Source organism: Vanessa atalanta, chromosome 14 (genome assembly GCF_905147765.1).
Source record: "Vanessa atalanta chromosome 14, ilVanAtal1.2, whole genome shotgun sequence".
In the NCBI taxonomy this organism is placed as follows: domain Eukaryota; kingdom Metazoa; phylum Arthropoda; class Insecta; order Lepidoptera; family Nymphalidae; genus Vanessa; species Vanessa atalanta.
The window spans coordinates 11,944,487-11,962,082 of record NC_061884.1 but is presented as its reverse complement, the minus strand read 5'-3'; the positions used below and the strand labels follow the sequence as shown (position 1 = coordinate 11,962,082).

Here is a 17,596-nt window from a genome sequence, read left to right as displayed (position 1 = left end):
GCAAACAACTGGATATAGCTACTCTAGACTCGCCTAAGGTGCACCATCGCTCCCGGTTTTCAAAATCCAACTGTTGTGAATACCTCGTTGATCTAAAGGCAGATCCAGGTCTCCTGGGTTTAAATCATGATTTCAATCTTTATTAGCCTAATCCATGGATTCGGCTAATAATATTATTAAGTTTTCTACCAAGAAATTCACAAGAGCATTCCGAAGTTTAAACGTGTTAAAACTGTCTTCGGAAAATTCGTAAAGTCGATGTTCCTGCGTCATTGCTTTCCCATTTGAGAGTGAATCGAGGTGATGGGACTCCCTCCCGTTATAGGTGTGCATCTCTTTTTTGTGCACACACTTGAACACTATAATATCTCCTGATTATTATCCCTATCATCATAAACAAGGAACATATACATTTTAAATTATGTTTCGTATTATGACTGTATATGTAACATTGGTACGTGACATAAACCAAATCGATCACCCATCCAGTAACCTTGACAAATATTGCTTAACCAATAAAAATCACCTTTCGCAAACGCAACTAGGTCGCATTCATGTAAACAATATCACAATATCTCGTTACATTACGAAATGAGTATATGGATCTCAATATCGGATTCGAAAGGTCCAGAAATGATTTCACTTTACAAAACAATCGCTTCAGATCGAGATCCAGAGATTCCGGCGGTGTTCCCACGAGCATGCGCAACGTGAGAAGCAAGTTGTTTGACCGCTGTTATTTTGAAGTCGGTATTAGTGAAAGTAAAAGATACGGTCAGACTATATTGTTTCCAATTGGTTAATAAAGGTTGTATTTACTGTTTATCTAATTACCAAACATCCAAACAGGTTTATGCGTAACCACGGATACCATATTTATTTAATTTTTATAAACCAATATGACGGAGGTCTGAAACGACTAGAGAGATATAATTGTTACTGCGAATTTCTTTGGGATTTACCTGAGATTTGGAGCTAGACCTCAAGGTCTGTAGCCTTTCAAGTATGATATATAATATATTACATAGTAGGTACAGATTTCCCACATTGGTCATGGTGGGTCACGACCCAGCACGAGGTCACAAACTTAAAATACCTGGTCGTTGCATTGTCTTCTTGTATAATCATACTCGTAAATTAAGTTGCCTGTGACACTTTGGGGCGGCGAGTAATCTCTTTAATTAAGAATTATATTTCTTTTAAAATTTTTCACTGCAATAAACTCACTCATACGTGGACGTTCGAATTGCTTTTTATTTTGTCTTTTTATACACGAAGGTAATTAAAAAATCACATGTAGAAGTCGCAAAAATAACCGGGCCAAGGTGTAAGGGGTTGGGAAATGTATGTAAGCTATCTCTTGATCATCGGTTATATAGCGGATCATCTTTTAATCAGGTCATACACATTGCCCCTTCTCGCTTCAATGTCGTTTCCTTATCGAGTCTACAATGTCAGGCCAAGGTGCGGTCCCCAACAATGTCTTAGCTTACTCGAGCTGGACGACCGTCGATCATACTAATGGAAGGTCGGTCTTATTAACGGCGCACCTCCCATAAAAGAACATAAACGTTATTTATTCTATGACAAACAATACATAATACGATCAATCTGAGGAGACACATTACATTTATTATACTTTTTGAATAACTGAGTCATTTATGTAGTGCAATCCGCTCTCCCTCTCTATGGAATGGGATTTTGAGATACTACTCTAAAAAGGATATTTTTTTAAATACAAAAAATAGATTAAAGTTATTTTCAAATTATGGGTATTTGACCTAATATCAAACTAAGGTTAGAATATTCTAGAACAACTGTCCGACATATTGACAAAATATTATTCTTAATTGCCTGGGTTCTTTGAGTTTTGAGAGACGTTCTTATTTTGAATTCCAAGCTGTTATTTTTTTTTATGTTATAGGTGGCAAACGAGCATGCGACGGCAACGGCAGCGAGCCCATGGACATCTGCAACACCGGGGGGCTTGCAGGTGCGTTGTCGGCCTTAATTGAATATTACAATAATAAGGAGCTGTAAAGATGCAATATACTTGCATATTTACGGAAAGTCTGATTCGGATTTCCTGAAAACGAATTTTAATTCAATGTTTTTATTTGATTATAAAAATTAATCGTATTACTTATTTGTATTCCAAAAAACAATGTTAAATCTTTATATCTGCTTCAATTTAATAGTGAAAACGATACGAAAATGTCATTAATTTTTGATATACCCCTGATATCTATTAATCTTTAACAATATAAGTTTAGCTTATGTCTTTATATTTGTATTATTATTATATTATTATGTAAGATGTATCGACCACATGACGGGCATCGGAATTGATATTCAGTGTTACGGCTATGCCGGTGTCACCTGCACGTATTGTGTTATACGAAGACTGCCTGGTTGATATAGTGGTCTGGTTAACTGCGGTCCGAAGTCCTAGCTTTCCGAGTCAGGGACCCAAATACAAATTCTCAGTAGATGTTCGGAGTTCGGAAACTGGTAGTTACATTCTCTGGACCTGTGTGCCTGAACTCTTTTGGTCTCTCATTTGATTATGTGACTAGAATAGAGAGTGTATTTACTCTAACAATGGTGTACTATAATATCTCTGTTTTATATTTATCGGTGTTATACAAACACCAGATCAAAACTTAATTCATTTCGTAAATATTTTTTTTACTTATTTAATTTCGATTTAACAAATCAGTTTGAAAGTGATTGTGTGACTCAAACATTTGTAGGAACCACAGTAACCATAAAATATGTAATATCTCTTGTAATATTTGCTTAGTTTAATAGTCGCAAAGTTAAAATGTAATAAATTATGTTGTAATAAAATTCTAGGTCGCACTGAATGCACTATTATTCAGACTGCGGACTGCGGTGCGGTTCCAACGCTTTAGAGACCCATTTGAGGCCGTAAATGGCTCCAGTTACTTTCTTTTAGCTCAAAATGTCGTTAAATTAGAATATGTATATGTAATATAATTTGAATACTGATAGCTAATCTATAATCATTTGTATAATGTTGGGTACAACGTAATTTTCTTTTAAAATAGGTTTAGCGTCAATTTTTTTTTTTAATTTATAATAAAACAAGCGACCGAACTGGCCCAACTGATAAATATCAGCCAGCTACTTTTGATTATGTTAGCAGTACCACCGTTGACCCTTTATAGGGTTCGCATCTGCGACTTTTATGACGCTATTCGCTTATCTGCCCGTAAGCCGTTGATCTATTAATACGCTGCAAATCATGGCTATAAGATTTTCTATCGATTGTGGTCATAATATTACAAGTTGAATCACAATTTTAACTGGAACAACGATACAGTATTGCCTTTAGGCGGTAAAATTACTTTTGACTGAAGGTTCCAAAGCAGATTTTAAGCAGACTTTTGCATATAGATACGTAATATTACCGTACGAAGACTAAATACCGGAAAAAAACATAAAAGATGAAAATAATGCAGCTGATGCAGCTACTAAAGATGTAACATGGATTGGCAGTAATTTCATCAAGGCTTTCAGAGTTAATACCTTTGCCTAAACTTTAAATCTGTTTAGAATTTTCAATTTGATACTTTTAAAGAGTAAGTTAAATTCGATTCTTGAAAAAATATTGTATTTTTTTATTCTTGTATTTAAAAAAGTGATGATGTATCAATGTAAAACGTACATAGTTCATAATCATTCATAAAAACGTATAAACCATACATTGCGTAACTTCGAATTAAAAATGTTATGAACAGAATTTGACGTAGCTTAAAGTCACATTTTTATGTATTGATATAAAATAGTGTGAATCATTGGGCATGGTATAGCACGCAATGCAATAAACATTATAAGTACTACGGTTTATGTTGACTTGTGCAAGCGCATCCCACGCGAAGAATGTTGAATTGTTGAATGAATGGTTACGACTTACGGTCTATGAAATACTATAGGTCCCTGAAGTCCTGAGGGCGCTTAACTTGGTGTCCGATATTCTTGACTACCTACGATGATAAGTCTAAGATCTTAAACATCTCATCATTTCTTAAAACACATTTTTTTATATTTACAGTATCGAATTATATAATAAATGAATAGAAATATTAGTATCTAGTTATAGTTTATCTTTAGGTACGAGTACGTACTTTATACTATTAACGCTCGTGGGACGAGTTATGATTTCGATGGTTTTTATGTTACTATATATAACAAAAATAAAATGTCATTTTGATATATTCATATTATTTGTTTATAAATATTTCGCTTCAATCAATTAATAAAATATGTATTGACGTCAAATAAAACGCTAGCGACCTTGAAAACATTTCTTTGCTGGCTGACGTGGATGTGGTATTTAGTTTTTTTTATAATAATGTAGTGAATATTCATTCGTAAAAAAATATGTCAGTTATTTTTAAATTTTCAATTTTCGTTTGAATAATCTCCGACTCCAATCGGACTCACAAACACAACCGGTACGAGGTACGAAATCGGCCAATGATGTCTCGTTCAAATTAACGGAATGCAACTAATTTTAAAGCCATGATACCGTTAAAGATTTCCATGTAGATTTAAACACCATAGAAAATCTACTTACCTATTAACCAATAGAAATGTCGTAAATCCGACAGGCAAGTCCGTTAGATGTTTTGATCGTGATTTTTTTACGAAAATCTCGACAAAACGATTACAATCACAGTTTAGTTAAACACAATTAAACACTTTTTCACAGGTTTAACACTTCACAGCTTCCTAATATCGCATTAAAATGTTCAATAACATCGATACGTATTTCACGTAAAGAGTTTTGAAATATAATTTATAGTACTAGAAACGTCCCTCTTCGGCGGCAATTGAGACGATACTAGCGCTTCGTCGGGCGGCCGCCAGCGGTTACAACGAGCAATTCTGGTACCTGGTAATCTAAACTTGTACGGTCGGCAAAATACGAATATTTAATCAATTTTATTCACTAAAAAATGTTATTCATATATCAGTTTAGTACCATTCGCAGAGTATTGTATTACTACTTACTTTTATTATATCACAAAGCCTTTAACAATAATTGTCAAACTTCATTGAGTCAATTTTTTACTCGCTTTATACAAAAGCGAGTAAAAAATCAAACATCAATGAATGTTTTTGTGGCATTTTTTCTTCAAACTCACTTTCGTATTAAGCCGTTAAAAAATTGGTTATTCGTGGTCTATTATATTAGATTATAATTTGTATGCTTTAGCGTTTGGATAGTTTAGTTTTACTTTCGTATCATTTAAATATTTATCTGCAAGACAAACAAATGTGCTTGAGAGTTTTCTGTCTGTACTTATTTGAAATTCGATATTCATCTACCGTATAATGTATTTCGGGAAGGGAATAATACATTCTTTTTTTTTAAAGCATAGGCCGCTGCGCAGGTAACCGGTAGGGTCCGCGACAGGTGACACACCTTACTTCACAGTAACATCAAACCATGTAGTAGTATTTTAATATTGTTATACAATGCTTTCTTTGTTTTGTGTTGTACATAAGATATGAAATAGAAACAGCAATGCATAATTAATATTATAAAATCTCATTTTAGTCTAGTGCCAGCATTATTTTTAACTTTAATACAGATATTAAGTTTAAGTTTTTGCCGTATATTTTAATTTGGATAGATTATTACACTTAATTAACAATAACCGGAACATTTTTTTAATAAATAAAGAAATATAACATCTGTTGTTTAAAAATAAAACATACATCTGTCATAATAAAACAATTTGAAGCTTTTTTAATTAGTCTAGGTATAGTTCGACGGTCTTTATTTTATTATCAAATGTGAAAGTTAAGATTGTTCAATTATAGCAGAACGTGATTAGAATTGTAAAAGCCTCCATATTTATTATACATTAAATAATGCCCGTGGCTATATAAATATGGTCATACGGAACTTACTTAATCGAATAATTAAATTGATTGATATTTAAATCACGATTTATACAATATTATGCAAGATATATAATCCTTAAACATTATGTATCTACATGGGTATTAGTTATTACCAATTAGTATCTACTAAAATTACTTTGTTTACTGTAAGTTGTTTATTCTGTTACCTATACTAATAACTTAACTAATATTATAAATGCGAAAGTAACTCTGTCTGTCTTTTTTTTTCATTCTATCTGTTGATCTTCTAAGGCCAAATAAGAAATCAGAATTGGATGGAATTTGGTATCAAGCAAGCTTTGTATGCCTCACATTTGACCAACCCTTAAAACGCGAGCGAAGCTGCGGACGCAACCAGTATTATATAACTTTAATAAAACACCTAAATTTAAAAACTGAAGTTAAATTTAATAAAAAAAACAATTATATGTATTGAAATACTTGTTTTTGTGAACACCCGGTTGGAATGAAATTCCTTATACTATTTATATTAATTATGTATTTAATGACAGGTACAATTATTTAATTATTTCGATGCCTGACCGATTTCGACCACAGCAGAGTCCTAAGGCAGACCAGTCAACTGAATAAATATTAAAGTGCAATAGTTTAAGCGAAAATACAGGTGCACTCTCTATTCCCTCACACTCATAATCCGATATAATGGCAAATCCGACACGTCCAGAAAGAGTTTAGGCACTGGGCTGTACACAATTCTAAGTTCCAAATTCCAAATTGCTACTGAGAATTTTCGACAAAAAACCCAATAACCTTATATAAACCTGGGGGTTGGCTGACTTTATTTGAACTTAGGACGACGGTATCAGCTGCCTTATAGACTAACAAGGCAGTCCGACAGTTAAATAAATTTAAATTATGATCTTAATACCCTAGAGGCCCATCCTGTAAATCACCGTCGGTAACCTTGACCGTTATTCCAAAATACGACTATATCGACACGGCAATACATAGTACTGCAATACAACCGTACCAGATTGTTACCAACATTGTTGGTTTAGTTTCGGTCAATTTTACATTAGATACAAACTAATTTCCGGACTCATTATCTTACATTTATCCGAGGTCTAGATTGATCTATCAAAGGCAGTTATAGAAGTAATAGAGAAGGAAATGCGGGTGCATTTTCTTCGCGTGAGATTAAGGCTGACTAGGGCCTTGGGCGGCTTGTTTCGGAACAATAAGTACAGGGGAAATATGAAAAATATCCTATACAAAATAACAAGCGAAAATTATTTGTAGTTCTGCTAGTCCACCTCTGAATGTACGGATACATTCAGAGGTGGACTAATTGTAAAATTGTAAAGACGATGTCAAAGACGTTGCTGGTAGCAAAAATATATTCATTCTTAATCAACTAGTTAAATTCTAAACATGTGTTTTGTATTAAATTTAATTATATCTTTTTATTATTAACATTATAAATATAATATAAAAAACTATTTTCAAAATAGCACAAAGTTTTTATTCAAATCAGTCCATTTAGTCACGTTAATCAAATATACCTTCAAAATGTCCTAAATTATTTTTCTTTGAAATGGAAGGATGTATATTTTATACAAAAAGTCGGTGCTTTCTTTAAACTAATTAAAAGTAATATCCGTAAAATGTTATCGGTTTTGAATACAAAATATGCAAGTAAGAAGCTAATGTTAAGCTGCATCATGAACCTGATGTTATTGTTAATTAGAAATAGACAGGTAATTAAAATTTGAATAGGAGAGAAGACAAAAGAACACAGTCAAAAGAGAAACGAGCCGCTACTAATGCGATTCTAGCGAGCAGACAGAGTCGTGACAAGCATTACGTATATTTGTTTTATCGTAAGATGGCTAACGTGCAAATGAGCACTGATGGTACGTGGTCACTAACCATAAACAGCACCGTATAAAATTGTAAGCAGTTCTTACATAAAAAAAGCGCCACCAACCATGGGTACTAAAATATCAGTTAATTGTGCCTGTTTTTATATTTGTTTACTGACCCTTCAAACCGAAAGACAACGATACTAAGTATTGCTGCTTTAAAGTAGAATATATGATGAATTCAAAACCCTACTACTACGTATAGCGTTGCGTCGAAGTGGAGTATAGGGATGTCCATTTAAAAAATATAATCCTTTATTACATAAATACTAAACAAGCATTATTTTTTATATTCTTAATATTAATAATTTATACATTTTTGGCGAAAAACAAATAAACTGGTGCACTTACATATATATTTTCATTACTTTATTCGTCAACTTTTGGAAATAAGTGTCATATGATAACACTTTATTTTATAGTTTGTAATAATGATTGAATTTAACTTTTCTTTAAGTATATTCATAAAAAAACTAGTTCCTATAATAGTATACTGATCACAGTTCAACGAATATATCATAGTCCAATTGTCATTATACTGTCACGACTTAACAGACGTAATATATGGTACATTACATCTTTAATAAAGATGGATGGAAAGCGAATATTACATTGTAATTGCAAACCATTAAATTGTCATAAACAATAATTAACTTTTGTCATTTTTGCTTTCACAAACAAGAAAATAAATTGATTAAAATTATATCAATTAGTATGAAAGTCTTCAGAATAAACAATTTTGTTTTATTATAAACGCACTTTTAAAGCTACTTCGATAGGAAAAAATAACCCTTATGAAGGATTTGAGCTCAACTTGTGATGTAAATTAATGTTTGGCAATATCTTCAAAATGATGATGATGATAATTGATCGAAATTTGCCAACGAAGACAATTAGTATAAGTAGGGCTACTCTTTACCGAGTAGAAGCTTTTATTTGATTTGATAAATATATTTTCTGACTAATCTCTACATAATGAGTTTTATGACTTTGAAAAAGGGTAAAGTTATTCCAATTTTAAAATCTAATTTGAATCTTTAGTATTTTGACTCATAGGAGTTACTGTTTAATAGTATGCAGACTTTTAGAAATGCCATACTAAATCTTCTGAGATCGTCATTGATCAATATAATTCAGAGGATTGTGAATACGAGGAGATACGATTGCAAATGGAGAATGTTTTTGGTCCGCTTTTTTTTTCTTCATTAAAACTAAAAAAGACTTATCTCTATCTTTTAGACACCAACAATCTGTAGTGTTACTATATGCTAAATTACAGAGGCATTTCATTAGATCAATGAGTAGAATTAGTAAAGCCGCATTACCGATAGTAAAAATAACTAGCACCGATAACTTATAACGTCCTATGATATCGCAGCATATAAGTCTTTTTTTTTTATAGCATTGGTTGGCGGACGAGCATATGGGCCACCTGATGGTTAGTGGTCACCACCGCCCATAGACAAAGGCGCTGTAAGAAATATTAATCATTCCTTACATCACCTATGCGCCACCAACCTCGGGAACTAAGATGTTATGTCCCTTGTGCCTGTGATTACACTGGCTCACAAGTCGATTTTAAAACAATATTTATCACGATGTTAGTGTCATATTGGTTATGGTTAAAAACTATAATTAGACCAGAAACAAGGATAAATGTATTGTTATCCGACTAGACAGGTAATCTAGTCTGATAACAATAAATTTAGCCTTGCCTTCATAATTAAGGCAATGAAATAATACTATTAAATGTGACAGCATCAGTTTATGTGCTAACTAAACCTTATCTGCCAATAAATAATAAAATTACAAAATATATTATCTTTAATTGTAAAAAAAAAAGAAAACTGTGATTCAACTAAATGTATTTTTTCTGTATTTCTCAACCAATAGGAGATATTTGTATTATTGATCTACATTAATACAAGCTACTAAACCATCCAGACAGTTTACTTACTAATCATTTTGTGAATAGCATTTTATTTATTTAATACCAATTAAAAATAAATAATTATTACAAATTCAATATTGTTGTGTTGACGCTACATGACACTTAAAACTTCAAATATTTTCGCTTGAACATAATAATCAAAAACCAATTTTATTCCATCTACTGTAAATTAAACTTACAATTAAAAATATATATTTTTTTGTTTCTATTCATTGATATACAAACTATTATTTTCGATTTCGTATCAATAATAATTCCAGCAACGAATCAATCACGTAGAATGTTTTCATTATATTGTTAACTTTCTATCCGATGGCGATGCAGTTGTATAGATAGTTCGAACGTGAAGACAGATGAACTTAGCCTCGGGCAGGGAATGTGTGAACTTGGATTGTTTACCTGTCATTGCTCGAGAGAAATCTGTCTGCGGAGTTTAAAACTATTCCACCGTTTGCTTAAGGTGAGCAGAGTATTATATTTCTGTACAGAACTATGTACGTTTCTAATGATTTCTACGAAATACTAATTTAGGTACAGATTTTAGGAATAGTTAATATGTATGTGTACGTTTAAAGTATGTGGATATGTTGTTATACATATGTAAATTTTCAGTTATCATAGTAGAATTTAAAAATTATTTATGATTTATTTAGTTTGTCTACTTAATGGTAGAGCTTTGTTCAAGCTCGTCAGGTCATTGTAACTACATCCATAAAGTACATAATATCTTAGTTCCCAAGGTTGGTGGCGCATTGGCAATGTATGGAAGAGTTACATTTTACGGCGACAATGTCCATGGGTGGTAGTGACCACTTACCATCAGGTGGCCCATTTGCCTGTTCACCCAGGCCGGACCTAGGCGAGTTGATTGTGTGTCGAATTGTAGGATAGTAGGAGCGGTTTATTATAGAAAAATTATATGTATATCCAAAATAACATGCCCTGTCGTGAGCGGCGTTATTAAATTGTAATTAGACAAATAAATAAGAACCTACAACAAAGATATAATGATATGTTTAATGTTATATTCTGACGTCCCTGGGAAGATATCTAAACAAATCACGGTACTCAAATTAAAGTTGACCTGCATATAACCGTAAAATTAAATTAAATTCTGTTAAATAAGCTAAACAGTAAAAAAAACCTTTTAAGTATCAGTAACTTTTTAGGAATGTCGCATCTGGATGCTGGGAGCAGTTGCGTTTGCCAGTGCGCATCCCGTTTGTACAGGTGTAAATTCCAGGTCTTATTTCTAACTGTCGTATCATGTAGTCTTAAATATTTTTGATAGTTAAACTATAAGTTAAGGAGGTTTATGAAAATTACGTAAAATCAAATCTTTTTATTATAAATATAATAACGTATTAAATCTTTAAAAAATGTTTCAATGGTTTAGTGGTTGTAGATCCTGAAGTTCTAGGCTCACCCCGGTTTTAAAAGATTAATGGGTTTATTTGCTGAGATATTCTCAGTAACTGCCTGGAGTCCTAAAATGTACAATTTTTACATACTCGAGCCTTTTAAAATACGTAAAGACGTTTAATCCGTGCTTGATCTCTTTCGTTTTCTTGAGATTGGCCGCCTTATTCAAAGCAGGATCAGCAGGACATTACTATTTTCCTTCTCGTATCTGAGTCGTCGTCTGAATCGTATCGTTGACGTCACGTGTAAATGTATCGATTCAAATAAATAGTTCGCTCTTTACACGCTTACCTTGGCCTTCTAGCTCGCGCTGACATTTAAATTATTGCTTTCATATCATTAAGTTTAAGATACTTATTAATTTAATCCGTGCCCATGACATGAACTCATACACCGTTTAATTTAATTCGGTTTTAATCGATTTGTAATGAGTACTAATTGCTTATGAGAATATTTTATTTGCAGAACTGGTGTTCTAGACCTTTATTTTTTCTCGCTAGAAAAAACGCCCTGGACGCCAAGTGCGCCTAGGTACGCGGGGTTTACCCACTAAACAACCAGCGGTACCCTCTCCGTCTTTCGGCGGGCGCCACGGGATCGCTTACGCATGCTACCGTGACGTGGTGTTTTAGACCTCCTTTAACGTAGGTGAAGTCTCACACTCTTGTAACTTCACTTCCCGAGTCTTTATTATTAAAAAAAAATCAACGATATTTCTTATATAAATATTTCAGGTAGGTTTGAATAAATAAAACAAGTGACGTGTGTTGAATGAAGTTTTTAAAATGTGTTATATGTCCAAAACATTTGGTATAATTTTTATTTTAATAATAGTTGGAGTAGTGATGCAAAAAGTTTCAAGGGTGGTTCGTTTTTTGCCTAGAGGGTCGGAATTACGATTCAACAGCGAAATGCTGATTGTTTGCTTGCCAGCATTCCACGCGGTCAAGATTTATACCATAAGTATTTTTGTACATAATAAACATAAGCAGCCCGTAAATGTCCCACTGCTGGGATAAAGGCCTCCTCTCCCTTTGAGGAGTAGGTTTGGAGCATATTCCACCACGCTGCTCCAATGCGGGTTGGCGGAATACACATGTGGCTGAATTTCGTTGAAATTAGACACATGCAGGTTTCCTCACGATGTTTTCCTTCACCGCCGAGCACGAGATGAATTATAAACACAAATTAAGCACATGAAATTTCAGTGGTGCCTGCCTGGGTTTGAACCCGAAATCATCGGTTAAGATGCACGCGTTCTAACCACTGGGCCATCTCGGCTCCTATTTTTGTAAATATTTGTGTATATTTAAAGTTATAATTACCATAAATATTTACCTTATTATTCTATTTATATCATTTTAATAGTTTTTAAAGGCCTACCATATTTTATCAGGATTTTAATATATTTGTTTTTTATCACGAGCGATCAACAGTCAGATACTTTAGGAGATCCAACATCGACTATTCCTCACAAAAAAATTTTAGCTTAATCGTAACTAAGAGCCAATTCAACTTATTTATATCGGTTATGATACTATACCAATTATATGCCGATCCAACTTGGAACCGCAACAAGATCGTTGTGTTAGTAGAATAGGATAACAGCTGAACGCAACGACAACGTTTCGATTCGACTGCGATAAAGTGACAATTTATTTGTAGAATTGGCGTCCAGATAATATCCAGCCATAGTATGAGTTCCTGGTAGGTCCCTGACCGAAAGGACGATGTAAATTTGTAGTGGCGAAGCATTAACGTAAAATCTATGTATATTATCAAAGTCAAGTCCAAATGTTATAATTTTCGGGTGAATTTAAAATCAATACTACGTGGTTACAACGTTATGTCAACGGTTCGACGTCAGCGATTCATTCTCTTAGAATCCAGATTTTAATTGAGCTAAATTGATTTGAAGCAATTAGACTAATCGAATTAAAATCTATCAATTTGGCGGCTCAAGAATTAATTGCAAATATTTCGATTGGTTATTTAAAATGTATAAAAAAATAAATTCGAAAGTTTGGCCACAACACGAACGGATTTTTGTAATGTATTTCAAATGAAGTCTCAGATCATTTTAGCGCTCTGAGTTCAATGAACTACCATTTTTTATTAGTAATATTTTGTAGATTTTATCAGTAGTATCCTGTTACAAGAAGAAATGTTTCGTAAATTTTGTCCTATCTTCTTCAACAATTTTTTGGAAACCCTAACATCATGTAAAACGCGGCTAAATTTAGTGTCGTTGTCCAGACATGGAGCGGTATTTCAATAAAAGATGTAACTCCATATACAACGAAGCATATGTTGCTGTCATCCTTTTTAAAGGTCAGGTCCGAATGTTATTAAAATGCGAAAATTAATTTTATATTCATTATAAAGTCTGTTATCAAGGTTATTGACATTTAATAACCTCAGGATAGAACAATCGACTACAGTGAAGCTAGGAAAATAGATCAACTGGATTCTTATCGCCTCAAATAAATGTATAACCTTGACTCTTGCAGAGAAGAATTTCATTTCTATGTTGAATCGTAATTCCAAATATTTGGCCGAATAAGTTTGTTACCAGCGCATTTACGTGCACTTATGTGCATTGTTGCCAGTAGAGGTAATAAGATACATACATTTTTTATAAAGGTTAATGCACTATTACGCAAAGGTCCAGTCCAGGTCTTTCCGTTGCAAGGGGAAACAATTCAAAATTAAGCACATAGAAATAATGAATAAAGGATTTTGGATTGTAATACTTGAGTATTATACTTTATTATTGATTGTTAAATAAAAAGCTACCATCGTTTCGGTAAAGAAAACACCCTGACTTGAGAAGAACCGGCGAAAGAAAGACAGCAGCACATATATGGCACATAATTCGATTAACAAATTTGTATCCGTCTATTTGTTTTGTTTATTTCTTGTTCTATATCAAAGGATCAAATAAAGTCCATATTGGGTTCGTTATGTGGTGTATATGTAGTGCATTGCTGTTGCGATATTGTGGCACATTGATTTATTGTTAGTAACATCTTATCTATCTATATTTAATGATCTCCTTGGCGATCTCCCCTCTTCCAAAAATTTATTAACTGATTGTTGGGTCTCGTGTAGAAATCAAGTTGTAGTTGAATGTAACTTTACAAATTCGTATTTTTTTTAAAGAACCTTTACTGAGTTGCATACTAGACTTCTGAGCCGAGATGGCCCAGTGGTTAGAACGCGTGCATCTTAACCGATGATTTCGGGTTCAAACCCAGGCAGGCACCACTGAATTTTCATGTGCTTAATTTGTGTTTATAATTCATCTCGTGCTCGGCGGTGAAGGAAAACATCGTGAGGAAACTTGCATGTGTCTAATTTCAACGAGATTCTGCCACATGTGTATTCCGCCAACCGGCATTGGAGCAGCGTGGTGGAATATGCTCCAAACCTCCTCGAAGCGAGAGGAGGCCTTTAGCCCAGCAGTGGGAAAATTTACAGGCTACTAATGCTAAAAAAAAATACTAGACTTCTCGATACAAACCATTTTCGAACCGAGGGAAACTCTTAAAGATACAAAAGTACTTGTTTATTTAAATTAAATATTTTAGTTTGACTTGATTTCATATTTGGAAAGGCCAATATCAAGAATTTGAATTGAATCCTGTCTGATTGCCTATTACAGGCAGTTGTTCTATGCGGCCTTTGTAGCCATTTCTAGATCTGCCTACTGATTCTGACTCATCCAAATTCATACAAAAACATGATTAAGATCAAGTTTTAATAGACATACTAAACTAGTAGAAGTCGATTATAAATGATTCTAAATAATCACAAATGCGTAGATTAAAATAATAATGAATTACTGAAAAAAAAAATACAGAAACCAGATGAGTGAGTCACAAGTGAAAAAAAGACTTATTGAAGTTTTCATTTGCTAAAAGAAGTATTTATTTTGGCAGATTAATTGCGTCAGTGGCGGCTAAGTATTAATTTTAAATAAGATAAGTTGTTCTAAATGATAATACAATTATTTTTCAAACGTTCTTTTATCCCAAGTGACCCACGCTGAGTCTAACTGGCATAATTTTTAGTTATAGAACAACTCACTAACTGTAACTAAATTTAGTAACAAATTTAAGAAATGTATTTTTTTTTTTTTTTTTTTTTTTATGTCATAAGGTGGCAAACGAGCAGGAGGCTCACCTGATGGAAAGTGACTACCACCGCCCATGGACATCTGCAACACCGGGGGGCTTGCAGGTGCGTTGCCGGCCTTTCAGGAAAGAGTACGCTCTTTTCTTGAAGGTTCCCAAGTCGTATCGGTTCGGAAAAACCGCCGGCGAAAGCTGGTTCCACAGAGTGGTTGTGCGAGGCAGAAAATGTCTTAAAAATCGCGCTGTTGTGGATTTTCGGACATCTAGGTGGTGCGGGTGATATTTGGAATTTTGACGAGATGTCCGAAGGTGAAATTCAGCAGCCGGGATTAATTCGAACAATTCCTCGGAACATTCCCCGTGATAAATTCTGTAGAAGATGCAGAGCGATCCAACATCTCTACGCAAAGCCAAAGGATCAAGCAGATCGGAAAGGGCTTGATCGTCGATAATTCGAGCCGCTCTACGTTGGATACGGTCAAATGGAAGGAGCTGGTACTGGGGAGCACCCGCCCAGAGGTGAGAGCAGTATTCCATGTGAGGCCGAATTTGCGCCTTGTATAGTCTTAGACGATGGGCCGACGTGAAATACTGTCTTGCCTTGCTGAGCACACCAAGCTTTTTTGATGCCAATTTGGCTTTGCCTTCCAATTGACCGCGGAACTGAACGAGACTCGAAACATCAACGCCAAGTATTCCGATACTAGCTGTAGCGGCTAACGGAATGTTCTCGAATCGTGGAGATACGACAAATGGTGTTTTTTTAGCAGTTAACGCGCAAACTTGCGTCTTTTTGGGGTTGAAGTGAACTAGGTTTAGCCGACCCCAGTTCGAGACTTTGTTTAACGAAGACTCGATTTCAGATACAAGTTTGTTCCGGTTTTCTTCGACGTTTTCCCGAGAAATATTAGCACGGCCGGTGTATGAGGTGTCTACGGTGCTGTCGTCTGCATAGCAATGAATGTTACTGATTTGCAACAAGTCATTGATATGCAGAAGAAACAGAGTGGGTGATAGAACGCAGCCTTGTGGAACACCAGCATTGACGAATTTTAAGTCAGAGCATGCACCGTCGACAACGACCTTGATGCTCCGATCTGCCAAAAAACTGGTAATCCAATTGCATAATTTCCCGGGAAGCCCATAGGAAGGAAGCTTCGAAAGAAGCGCTTTGTGCCACACGCGATCGAAGGCCTTCGCTATGTCCAGACTGGCTGCTAATGCCTCCCCTTTGCTCTCAACTGCTTCCGCCCATCTATGAGTAAGGTAAACTAGAAGATCACCGGCTGAGCGACCCCGACGGAAACCGTACTGGCGGTCGCTAATCAGCTGGTACTCCTCTAGGTACCGCAGGAGCTGGCAGTTTATAATGGACTCCATTACCTTGGAGAACAAGGAGGTGATGGCTATAGGCCTATAATTGGACGGGTCTGAGCGGTTGCCCTTTTTAGGGATCGGATGCACCAAAGCAGTCTTCCAGGAGTTCGGGACGACGCCGAATGCATAGGATTGCCGGAAAAGACGCGTTAAGACCGGCGCCAACTCGGGAGCACAAGTCCGTAGCACGATTGGAGGGATGCCATCGGGTCCACTCGACTTATGAATATCCAAGGAAAGGAGTGCTTTACGAACTGCACTTTGCCGGAATTTAACCTCCGGCATCGTGGTATCACACCGCGGGATTGTTGGTGGTGACTTTCCTCGGTCATCCAGAGTCGAGTTCGCTGCGAAGAGAGAGCCTAAAAGATCAGCCTTCTCCTTCGCTGTATGGGCCAATGACTCACCGTCCTTGTGCAGAGATGGTAAGGAAGGCTGACAGAAATTCCCTAAGACAGCCTTGGCGAGAGACCAGAACGCACGTGTTCCTGAAGGGAGGCGCACCAGTCTCTCGCCAATTCTGCCAATGTACTCCGTTTTCGCCTTAGCAATCACGTTTTTGAAGGACCTAGAGGCAGAGTTATATTCCTTTCTGATTGCGCTGGTATTTACATCACGAGACGCTGATGCGTTAGCCCAGTCTTGGTAGCGTTCCCATTTTCTGCGTGAAGCCGTTTTGCAGAAACGACCAAACCAGGGCTGGGACTTGCCACCGATGGGGACCGCAGAATACGGAATGAATAGTTCCATACCCTGAAGTACCACATCGGCAACAGAGTCAGCAACAACACTCGGATCATCCGGCGAGAAACAAACCTGCCCCCATGGGTAGGATGCAAAGAAGGACCGCATCCCATCCCAATCTGCTGACCTGTAGTGCCACACTC

The 17,596-nt window shown here is 35.3% G+C and overlaps 1 protein-coding gene across 2 annotated transcripts in view; it reads right to left on the bottom strand.

The window, feature by feature from the left end:
- The window catches only part of LOC125068641 (echinoderm microtubule-associated protein-like 2), a 60,728-nt gene extending 55,865 nt beyond the window's left edge, over positions 1–4,863 (bottom strand). For both annotated transcript variants that reach the window (XM_047677892.1, XM_047677893.1), the window contains exon 1: positions 4,604–4,863. The gene's annotated coding sequence lies outside the window, so the exon portion shown is untranslated. The remainder of the gene's footprint in view (positions 1–4,603) is intronic.
- Between the last annotated feature and the right edge of the window lie 12,733 nt (positions 4,864–17,596).